A 10617-nucleotide genomic window follows, 5' to 3' on the forward strand; every position below is an offset into this window, starting at 1 on the left:
TATGTGGAATGGGCTACAAAAATGCCAGAATAGAGGGGAGAGCCTAGTCCTATCAAAGACTAGCATCTTCAAGTAGCTTCAAGCATCTTGCAGCAACAGAAGAGATAAGAGTAGCATAAAGTAAAGTAGTAGAAGTGTCATCAACCTCGCCCAGAGGTTCTTCCTCGACTCCCTGTGAGAAAGCAATCCCAGAGCCATGCTATCCATTTCTCATCTCAAGTATCCAGTTCTAGTTGTATCGATCGGGATACAACTCCGAGTGACCGTTATCATAGGACGGGCTATCGATAGATGTTTTCTTCCCTGCAGGGGTGCACCAACTTACCCACCATGCTCAATTAACTCTGGCCGTACACACTTTTCTGGGTCATGCCCGGCTTTGGCCAAACGATATGCCACAACCCGACCTAGGCTTAATAAAGAGGTCAGCACCCCGGACTAAACCTATGCCCCCAGGGGTCTTGGGCCATCGCCCCGGGAACTCCTGCACGCTACGTGGGCGGCCGGTGAGCAGACCTAGCTACCTCCTTAAAAAGGCAGGTGCTTACGCAGTCCAACCCGGCGCATGCCGCTCAGTCGCATGACGTCTATTAAGCTTCGGCTAATGCATATGACGCAGAATGCCCATACTATGCCCACATGATGGTTAGTGCTATTAAGCCAGAGGCCCCTCGGATCAAATATCCAAATCGTAGTAGATTAGGAGCGCTCGGTAATGAGCAGAGACTCACGATCGATGTGACCCCATCGCCCCATCTCAATGACTTGCGGCAAGGGCTAAGAATGCCCGGCCACGCCACGTAGTTATCTCGCGAGCACCTTCCAGGTCAACCCGACACCACATACTCGCAATTAAGCTCGCGCGGGTACCCCTCAGGGCCGACCCGTCTTTAGTAACATGGTTCAGTGTAAAGTCATAGTAACCATAGTAACAGTGTGTCTAACACCAAGGGGAACCCTGAGGAATCACCCTCGATGGAATTCCACCTGATATTATCATCAAGGTGAAAGAAGGAGGAATCACCCTCAAGGTCCACTCTTGTGGAGTTGCATGATAGTGTCGTTATCGGGAGTGGAGAAGGAGGAATCACCCTTGATGACCATAACCGTTGAACTAACCTACAAGTCTAACATCAGAAGTGCTGATGAGGTATCACCCTCAGCACTCGATAGAAACGTTGCGGTGTCGTACAACTAAGGGGAGTGTTGTGCGGTGTCGGGGCCTGGTCTTCAATCCCGTTGATCGGGTCTACTGATAATCTAGCGGGGTAGTTGGGTCAACATGGGGTCTCTGATGAGTCTCTAACCAGCCTATACTAAGCAGTTTAGGATAAACATGTATGTAACAATAGCAGGGTACAAGATCAGGCTATGCATCAGAATAGGTAAAGCAGTAGCAGCAGCAATTTCCAATGCAAGCATAAGAGAGAAGAGAATAGGCGATATCAGAATGTTCAAAAGGGGGGGTTCTTGCCTGGTTGCTCAGCGGCAAAGGCAGGGTCGTCAGTGATGTCGTCGGTGACATAGTCGATCACATGGACAACATCGGTCTCGGGGTCTATCGGAGAGAAGAGGGGGAAGAAACAGATAAATACACAGTAATCATATGCAACACAGAGTATGTGATACGTCTCCAACATATCTATAATTTTTGATTGTTCCATGCTATTATATTACCTGTTTTGGATGTTTATGGGCTTTACTATACACTTTTATATCATTTTTGGGACTAATCTATTAGCCGGAGGCCCAGCCCAAATTGTTATATTTTTTCCTATTTCACTGTTTCGCAGAAAAGGAATATCAAATGGAGTCCAAACGGAATGAAACCTTCGGGGGAGATCTTTTTGGAACAAATGCAATCCAGGAGACTTGGAGTGGACGTCAAGAAGTAAACGAGGTGTCCACAAGGGTCCAGGGCGCGCCCTAGGGGGTGGGCGCCCCCCCCCCCCCTCGTGGGCCCCTCGTGGCTCCCCTCATGGCTCCCCTGACCGACTTCCTTCGCCTATATATATATCTATGTACCCTGAAAACATCTAGGAGCACCACGAAACCCTATTTCCACCGCTGCAACCTTTTGTACCCGTGAGATCCCATCTTGGAGCCTTTTCCGGCGTTCTGCCAGAGGGGGAATCGATCACGGAGGGCTTCTACATCATCGCCAAGGCCTCTCCGATGAGTTGTGAGTAGTTTACCATAGACCTTCGGGTCCATAGTTATTAGCTAGATGGCTTCTTCTCTCTCCTTGAATCTCAATACAATGTTCTCCTCGATCTTATTGGAGATCTATTCGATGTAACTCTTTTTGCGGTGTGTTTGTCGAGATCCGATGAATTGTGGGTTTATAATCAAGTTTATCTATGAGAAATATTTGAATCTCCTCTGAATTCTTTTATGTATGATTGGTTATCTTTGCAAGTCTCTTCGAATTATCAGTTTGGTTTTGCCTACTAGATTGATCTTTCTTGCAATGGGAGAAGTGCTTAGCTTTGGGTTCAATCTTGCGGTGTCCTTTCCCAGTGACAGCAGGGCAGCAAGGCACGTATTGTATTGTTTCCATCGAGGTTAAAAAGATGGGCTTTATATCATATTGCTTGAGTTTATCCCTCTACATCATGTCATCTTGCCTAATGCGTTACTATATTCTTATGAACTTAATACTCTAGATGCATGCTGGATAGCGATCGATGTGTGGAGTAATAGTAGTAGATGCATAATCGTTTTGGTCTACTTGTCATGGACGTGATACCTATATACATGATCATGCCTAGATATTCTCATAACTATGCACTTTTTTATCAATTGCTCGACAGTAATTTGTTCACCCGTCGTAATACTTATGCTATCTTGAGAGAAGCCACTAGTGAAACCTATGGCCCCCGGGTCTATTTTCTATCATATAGGTTTCCAATCTACTTTATTTTGCAATCTTTACTTTCCAATCTATATCATAAAATACCAAAAATATTTATCTTATCTTATTATCTCTACTAGATGTCACTTTTGCAAGTGACCGTGAAGGGATTGACAACCCCTTTATCGCGTTGGTTGCGAGGTTCTTGTTTTGTTTGTGTAGGTACGAGGGATTGAAGCCTCCTACTGGATTGATACCTTGGTTCTCAAAAACTGAGGGAAATACTTACGCTAGTTTGCTGCATCACCCTTTCCTCTTCAAGGGAAAACCAATGCAGTGTTGAGGAGGTAGCAAGAAGGATTTCTGGCGCCGTTGCCGTGGAGGTCTTCGCTCAAGTCAAGACATACCAAGTACCCATCACAAACTCTTCTCCCTCGCATTACATTATTTGCCATTTGCCTCTCTTTTTCCTCTCCCCCACTTCACCCTTGCCGTTTTATTCGCCCTCTCTTTTCTGTTCGCCACTTTTTCGCTTGCCTCTTGTGTGCTTTGTGTGTTGGATTGCTTGTCATGATGGCTCAAGATAATACTAAATTGTGTGACTTTTCCAATACCAACAATAATGATTTCCTTAGCACTCCAATTGCTCCTCTTAACGATGATGAATCTTGTGAAATCAATGATGCCTTGTTGAATCTTGTTATGAAAGATCAATTCTTTGGTCTTCCTAGTGAAGATGCCGCTACTCATCTAAACAACTTTGTTGATTTGTGTGATATGCAAAAGAAGAAAGATATGGATAATGATATTGTTAAATTGAAGTTATTTCCTTTTTCACTTAGAGATCGTGCTAAAACTTGGTTTTTGTCTTTGCCTAAGAATAGTATTGATTCATGGAATAAGTGTAAAGATGCTTTTATCTCTAAGTATCCCCCCCCCCCACGCTAAGATCATATCTCTTAGAAACGATATTATGAATTTTAAGCAAATTGATCATGAACATGTTGCACAATCTTGGGAGAGGATGAAATTAATGATTTGCAATTGCCCTACACATGGTTTAAATTTATGGATGATCATACAAATCTTTTATGCCGGATTGAATTTTGCTTCTAGAAATCTTTTAGACTCGGCCGCGCGAGGCACTTTTATGGAAATCACTTTAGGAGAAGCTACTAAACTCCTAGATAATATTATGGTTAATTATTCTCAATGGCACACCGAAAAATCTACCAGTAAAAAAGTTCATGCGATAGAAGAGATTAATGTTTTGAGTGGAAAGATGGATGAACTTAAGAAATTGTTTGCTAATAAGAGTGCTCCTATTGATCCTAATGATATGCATTTGTCTACTTTGATTGAGAATAATAATGAATCTATGGATGTGAATTTTGTTGGTAGAAATAATTTTGGTAACAACGCGTATAGAGGAAACTTTAATCCTAGGCCATTTCCTAGTAATTCCTCTAATAATTATGGTAATTCCTACAACAACTCTTCTGGAAATTTTAATAATATGCCCTCTGATTTTGAGATTAGTGTTAAAGAATTTATGATCTCTCAAAAGAATTTCAATGCTTTGCCTGAAGAAAAATTGCCTAAGATTGATGAATTGGCTAGGAACGTGGATAGAATTTCTCTTGATGTTGATTCTTTGAAACTTCGATCTATCCCACCTAAGCATGATATCAATGAGCCTCTCAAATCCATGAGAATTTCCATTGATGAGTGCAAAGAAAGAACCGCTAGGATGCGTGCTAAGAAAGATTGCTTTGTAAGACGTGTTCCTCTAGTTTTCATGATAATAATGATGAAGATCTAAAAGTGATTGATGTGCCTCCTATTAAATCTTTGTTTTGCAATATGAATATTGATAATAATGGTACTGGAGATGATTCAACTTTAGTTAAAAGGCGTCCCAATGATTCAGAGTTTTTAGATCTTGATGCAAAATTTGGTAAAAGTGGGATTGGAGAGGTCAAAACTTTACATAGTAATGAACCCACTATTTTGGATATCAAGGAATTTAATTATGATAATTGCTCTTTAGTAGATTGTATTTCCTTGTTGCAATCTGTGTTGAATTCTCCTCATGCTTATAGTCAAAATAAAGCTTTTGCCCAACATATCGTTGATGCTTTAATGCAATCTTATGAAGAAAAACTTGAATTGGAAGTTTCTATCCCTAGAAAACTTTATGATGAGTGGGAACCTACTATTAAAATTAGAATTGAAGATCATGAATGCTATGTTTTGTGATTTGGGTGCTAGTGTTTCCACGATTCCGAAAACTTTATGTGATGTGCTAGGTTTCCGTGAATTTGATGATTGCTCTTTAAACTTGCACCTTGCGGATTCCACCATTAAGAAACCTACGGGAAGGATTAATGATGTTCTTATTGTTGTAAATAGGAATTATGTGCCCGTAGATTTTATTGTTCTTGATATAGATTTCAATCTTTCATGTCCTATTATTATTGGTAGAACGATTGGTGCAATTATTGATATGAAGGAAGGAAATATTAGATTCCAATTTCCATTAAGGAAAGGCATGGAACACTTTCCTAGAAAGAAAATCAGATTACCTTATGAATCTATTATGAGAGCCACTTATGATTTGAATACCAAAGATGGCAATACTTAGATCTATTATCGCTTTTATGCCTAGCTAGGGGCGTTAAACGATAGCGCTTGTTGGAAGGCAACCCAATTTTTTTTTGTTCCTTGGTTTTTGTTCCTGATTAGTAATAAATAATTCATCTAGCCTCTGTTTAGATGTGGTTTTATGTTTTAATTAGTGTTTGTGCCAAGTAGAACCTATAGGATCATCTTGGGTGATAGTTAATTTGATCTTGCTGAAAAACAGAAACTTTTGCACGCACGAGAATAATTTTAATAAATCACAGAAACGTGTTTTTAGTAGATTATTTTTGCAGTACAGAAATAGACAAATTTCCTAGGACTTCCTATTTTGGTAGGATTTTTAGAGTTCCAGAAGTATTCAAAAGTTACAGATTGCTACAGACTGTTCTGTTTTTGACAGATTCTGTTTTTCGTGTGTTGTTTGCTTATTTTGATGAATCTATGGCTAGTATCGGGGGGTATGAACCATAGAGAAGTTGGAATACAGTAGGTTTAACACTAATATAAATAAATAATGAGTTCATTACAGTACCTTAAGTGGTGGTTTTTCTTTCTTGCACTAACGGAGCTTATGAGATTTTCTGTTGAGTTTTGTGTTGTGATGTTTTCAAGTTTTGGGTAAAGATTTGATAGACTATGGAATAAGAAGTGGCAAGAGCCTAAGCTTGGGGATTCCCATGGCACCCCAAGGTAAATTCAAGGACACCAAAATCCTAAGCTTGGGGATGCCCCGGAAGGCATCCCCTCTTTCGTCTTCGTCTATCGGTAACTCTACTTGGAGCTATATTTTTATTCACCACATGATATGTGTTTTGCTTGGAGCGTATTGTATGATATGATTCTTTGCTTTTTAGTTTACCACAATCATCCTTGCTGTACACACCTTTTGGGAGAGACACACATGATTTGGAATTTATTAGAATACTCTATGTGCTTCACTTATATCTTTTGAGCTAGGCAATTTTGCTCTAGTGCTTCACTTATATCTTTTTAGAGCACGGCGGTGGTTTTATTTTGTAGAAATTATTGATCGCTCATGCTTCACTTATATTATTTTGAGAGTCTTTTAGAACAGCATGGTATTTGCTTTGGTTATAAAATTTGTGCTAATATGATGGGCATCCAAGTTGGGTATAATAAAAACTATCATATAGAGTGCATTGAATGCTATGATCAATTTGATGCTTGATGATTGTTTTGAGATATGAGGATGGTAATATTAGAGTCATGCTAGTTGGGTAGTTGTGAATTTGAGGAATACTTGTGTTAAAAGTTTGTGATTCCCGTAGCATGCATGTATGGTAAAAGTTGTGTAACAAATTTGTAGCATGGGGTGCTCTTTTGATTGCCTCCCTTATGAGTGGAGGTCGGGATCGTGCGATGGTTAACTCCTACCAACCCTTCCCCTAGGAGCATGCGTAGTAGTACTTTTCTCCGAGGGCTAATAAACTTTTGTAATAAGTATATGAGTTCTTTTTGACTAATGTGAGTCCATGGATTATACGCACTCTTACCCTTCCATCATTGCTAGCCTCTGCGGTACCGTGCATTGCCCTTTCTCACCTTGAGAGTTGGTGCAAACTTCGCCGGTGCGTCCAAACTCTGTGATACAATACGCTCTATCACACATAAACCTCCTTATATCTTCCTCAAAACAGCCACCATACCTACCTATTATGGCATTTCCATAGCCATTCTGAGATATATTGCCATGCAACTTTCCACCGTTTCATTTATTATGACACATTTCATCATTGCCATATTGCCTTGCATGATCATGTAGTTTACATCGTATTTGTGGCAAAGCCACCATGCATAATTTTTCATACATGTCACTCTTGATTCATTGCCCATCCCGGTACACCACCGGAGGCACTCATATAGAGTCATATTTTGTTCTAGTATCGAGTTGTTATCCATGAGTTGTAAGTAAATAGAAGTGTGATGATCATCATTGTTAGAGCATTGTCCCTTGAAAATAAAGGCCAAATAAAAAAAGAGAAAGGCCAAAAAAAGGAAAGGTTTCCAAAAATGGGGGGACAATGCTACTATCCTTTTCCACACTTGTGCTTCGAAGTAGCACCATGATCTTTATGATAGAGAGTCTCTTATTTTGTCACTTTCATATACTAGTGGGAATTTTTCATTATAGAACTTGGCTTGTATATTCCAACGATGGGCTTCCTCAAAATGCCCTAGGTCTTCATGAGAAAGAAAGTTGGATGCACACCCACTTAGTTTCTTTTGTTGAGCTTTCATACATTTATAGCTCTAGTGCATCCGTTGCATGGCAATCCCTACCCCTCATGTTGACATCAATTGATGGGCATCTCCATAGCCCGTTGATTAGCCTTGTCAATGTGATACTTTCTCCTTTTTTTGTCTTCTCCACACAACCTCCATCATCATATTCTACTCCACCCATAGTGCTATATCCATGGCTTACGCTCATGTATTGCATGAGAGTTGAAAAAAGCTGAAGCGCGTTAAAAAGTATGAACCAATTGCTTGGCTGAAACCGAGGTTGTGCATGATGGGAGTATTTTGTGTGACGAAAATGAAACATAGCCTAACTACATGATTTTGTAGGGATAACTTTCTTTCGCCATGTTATTTTGAGAAGACATGATTACTTTGTTAGTATGCTTGAAGTATTATTACTCTTATGTTAATATGAACTTTTATCATGAATCATTTGGATCTGAACATTCATGCCACAATAAAGAGAATTACATTGAGAAATATGATAGGTAGCATTCCACATCAAAAATTCTATTTTTATCATTTACCTACTCGAGGACGAGCAGGAATTAAGCTTGGGATGCTTGGTACGTCTCCAACGTATCTATAATTTTTGATTGTTCCATGCTATTATATTACTTGTTTTGGATGTTTATGGGCTTTACTATACACTTTTATATTATTTTTGGGACTAACCTATTAACCGGAGGCCCAGCCCAAATTGATGTTTTTTTGCCTATTTCAGTGTTTCGCAAAAAAAGAATATCAAACGGAGTCCAAACAGAATGAAACCTTCAGGAGAGATCTTTTTGGAACAAATGCAATCCAGGAGACTTGGAGTGGACGTCAAGAAGTAAACGAGGCGACCATGAGGGTCTAGGGCACGCCCTAGGGGGGTGGGCGCGCCCCCCACCCTCGTGGGCCCCTCATGGCTCCCCTGACCGACTTCCTTCGCCTATATATATCTACGTACCCCGAAAACATCCAGGAGCACCACGAACCCTATTTCCACCGCCGCAACCTTTTGTACCAGTGAGATTCCATCTTGGAGCCTTTTTCGGTGTTCTGTCGGAGGGGGAATCGATCATGGAGGGCTTCTACATCATCGCCAAGGCCTCTCCGATGAGTTGTGAGTAGTTTACTATAGACCTTCGGGTCCATAGTTATTAGCTAGATGGCTTCTTCTCTCTCTTTGAATCTCAATACAATGTTCTCCTTGATCTTCTTGGAGATCTATTCGATGTTACTCTTTTTGCGGTGTGTTTGTCGAGATCCGATGAATTGTGGGTTTATGATCAAGTTTATCTATGAGAAATATTTGAATCTCCTCCGAATTCTTTTATGTATGATTGGTTATCTTTGCAAGTCTCTTCGAATTATCAGTTTGGTTTGGCCTACAAGATTGATCTTTCTTGCAATAGGAGAAGTGCTTAGCTTTGGGTTCAATCTTGCGGTGTCCTTTCCCAGTGACAGCAGGTGCAGCAAGGAACGTATTGTATTGTTGCCATCGAGAATAAAAAGATGGGGTTTATATCATATTGCTTGAGTTTATCCATCTACATCATGTCATCTTGCCTAAAGAGTTACTCTTTTCTTATGAACTTAATACTCTAGATGCATGCTGGATAGCGGTCGATGTATGGAGTAATAGTAGTAGATGCAGAATTGTTTCGGTCTACTTGTCGCGGACGTGATGCCTATATACACTACTAGAAACTGGGAATTTGCCATCAGCCAGCTCTTTTCCATCTGCCAGCTGATGGCAAAGAACGTCTTTGCCATCTGCTTATAAAAAACAGATGGCAAAGAACTGACAGACGGTAAAGAACATGGTTGCCATCAGCCATTTCTTTGCCATCTGCTAGTGGATGGCAAATAATCTTTGCCATCTGCCAGCAGATGGCAAAGAGGTGGGTAGGGGTCCAGTGCTGTAATGGTCTGTCAACCCACCTCTTTGCCATCTGCCAGCAGATGGCAAAAAATCTTTTCCATCTGTTGGCAGATGGCAAAGAAGTGGGTGGGGCCCAATGGATGACGGCGTTGCAACGGCCCAGTAGCCCCACCTCTTTGCCATCTGCCAGCCGCTGGCTGATGGCAAAGATATGGACCTTTGCCATCCGCTGGCTGATGGCAAAGAGGTCTCTTCTAAAAAAATTGTCCTCCCCTCTCTCCCAGCCTGGCCCCTCCCCTCTCTCTCTCTCTCCCAGCCCGGCCCCACCCCTCTCTCTCTCCCCAACTCACCCACCCATCACTTGTCAAAAAAAACGGAATCAATAAGTCCCGAACGTGCCAGGTTTTAGCAATTCACTCCGAACGCACTCATCGCCGTCCATCGTGGTGCACGAATTTTGAAGCTCTGGAGCTTGACAGGTCAGCAACCAAAGTCGTTCGGGGATTCTTTTGCTCAGCCCGAACGTTTCTTCCTCCCACCGCACGTCTCTCTCCTTATCCACTCTCTTTCCTTATCCACTCCCACAGCCACACCACTTGTTTTACTCAGCTCAAGAGTGAGGAGGAGGACGAGCGCCGCGGTGCTCGTCGATGCGAAGCTCTAGGACGGCGCACTCCGGGTCCCCGCCGACCGGCTCAAGCGGGGCGAGTGGCCGCAGTGGCCGTCGAGGCCGCCTCCGTCTGCGCGCACATCGACTGCTCAACCCGGCGGCCATCATCGAGTTTGGCGCGCTCCGGGTCCGCGCCGACCGACTCAACGGGGCGACGTGGGCGGAGAGCGAGCGCCGCCTGCTTGCCCGCGCCGCCGCGGCGAGCGCGGACGTCGAGGCCGCCTCCGTCTGCGCGCACCTAGCCGCCGTCCATGGCCACCGATGTGGCTGCTCTAGTCGCTCGGTGCGACTATCACCTCCGATGCGGCTGGGCGTCCT

This window comes from Triticum dicoccoides, chromosome 7B, assembly GCF_002162155.2.
Source record: "Triticum dicoccoides isolate Atlit2015 ecotype Zavitan chromosome 7B, WEW_v2.0, whole genome shotgun sequence".
Taxonomy (NCBI): Eukaryota; Viridiplantae; Streptophyta; class Magnoliopsida; order Poales; family Poaceae; genus Triticum; species Triticum dicoccoides.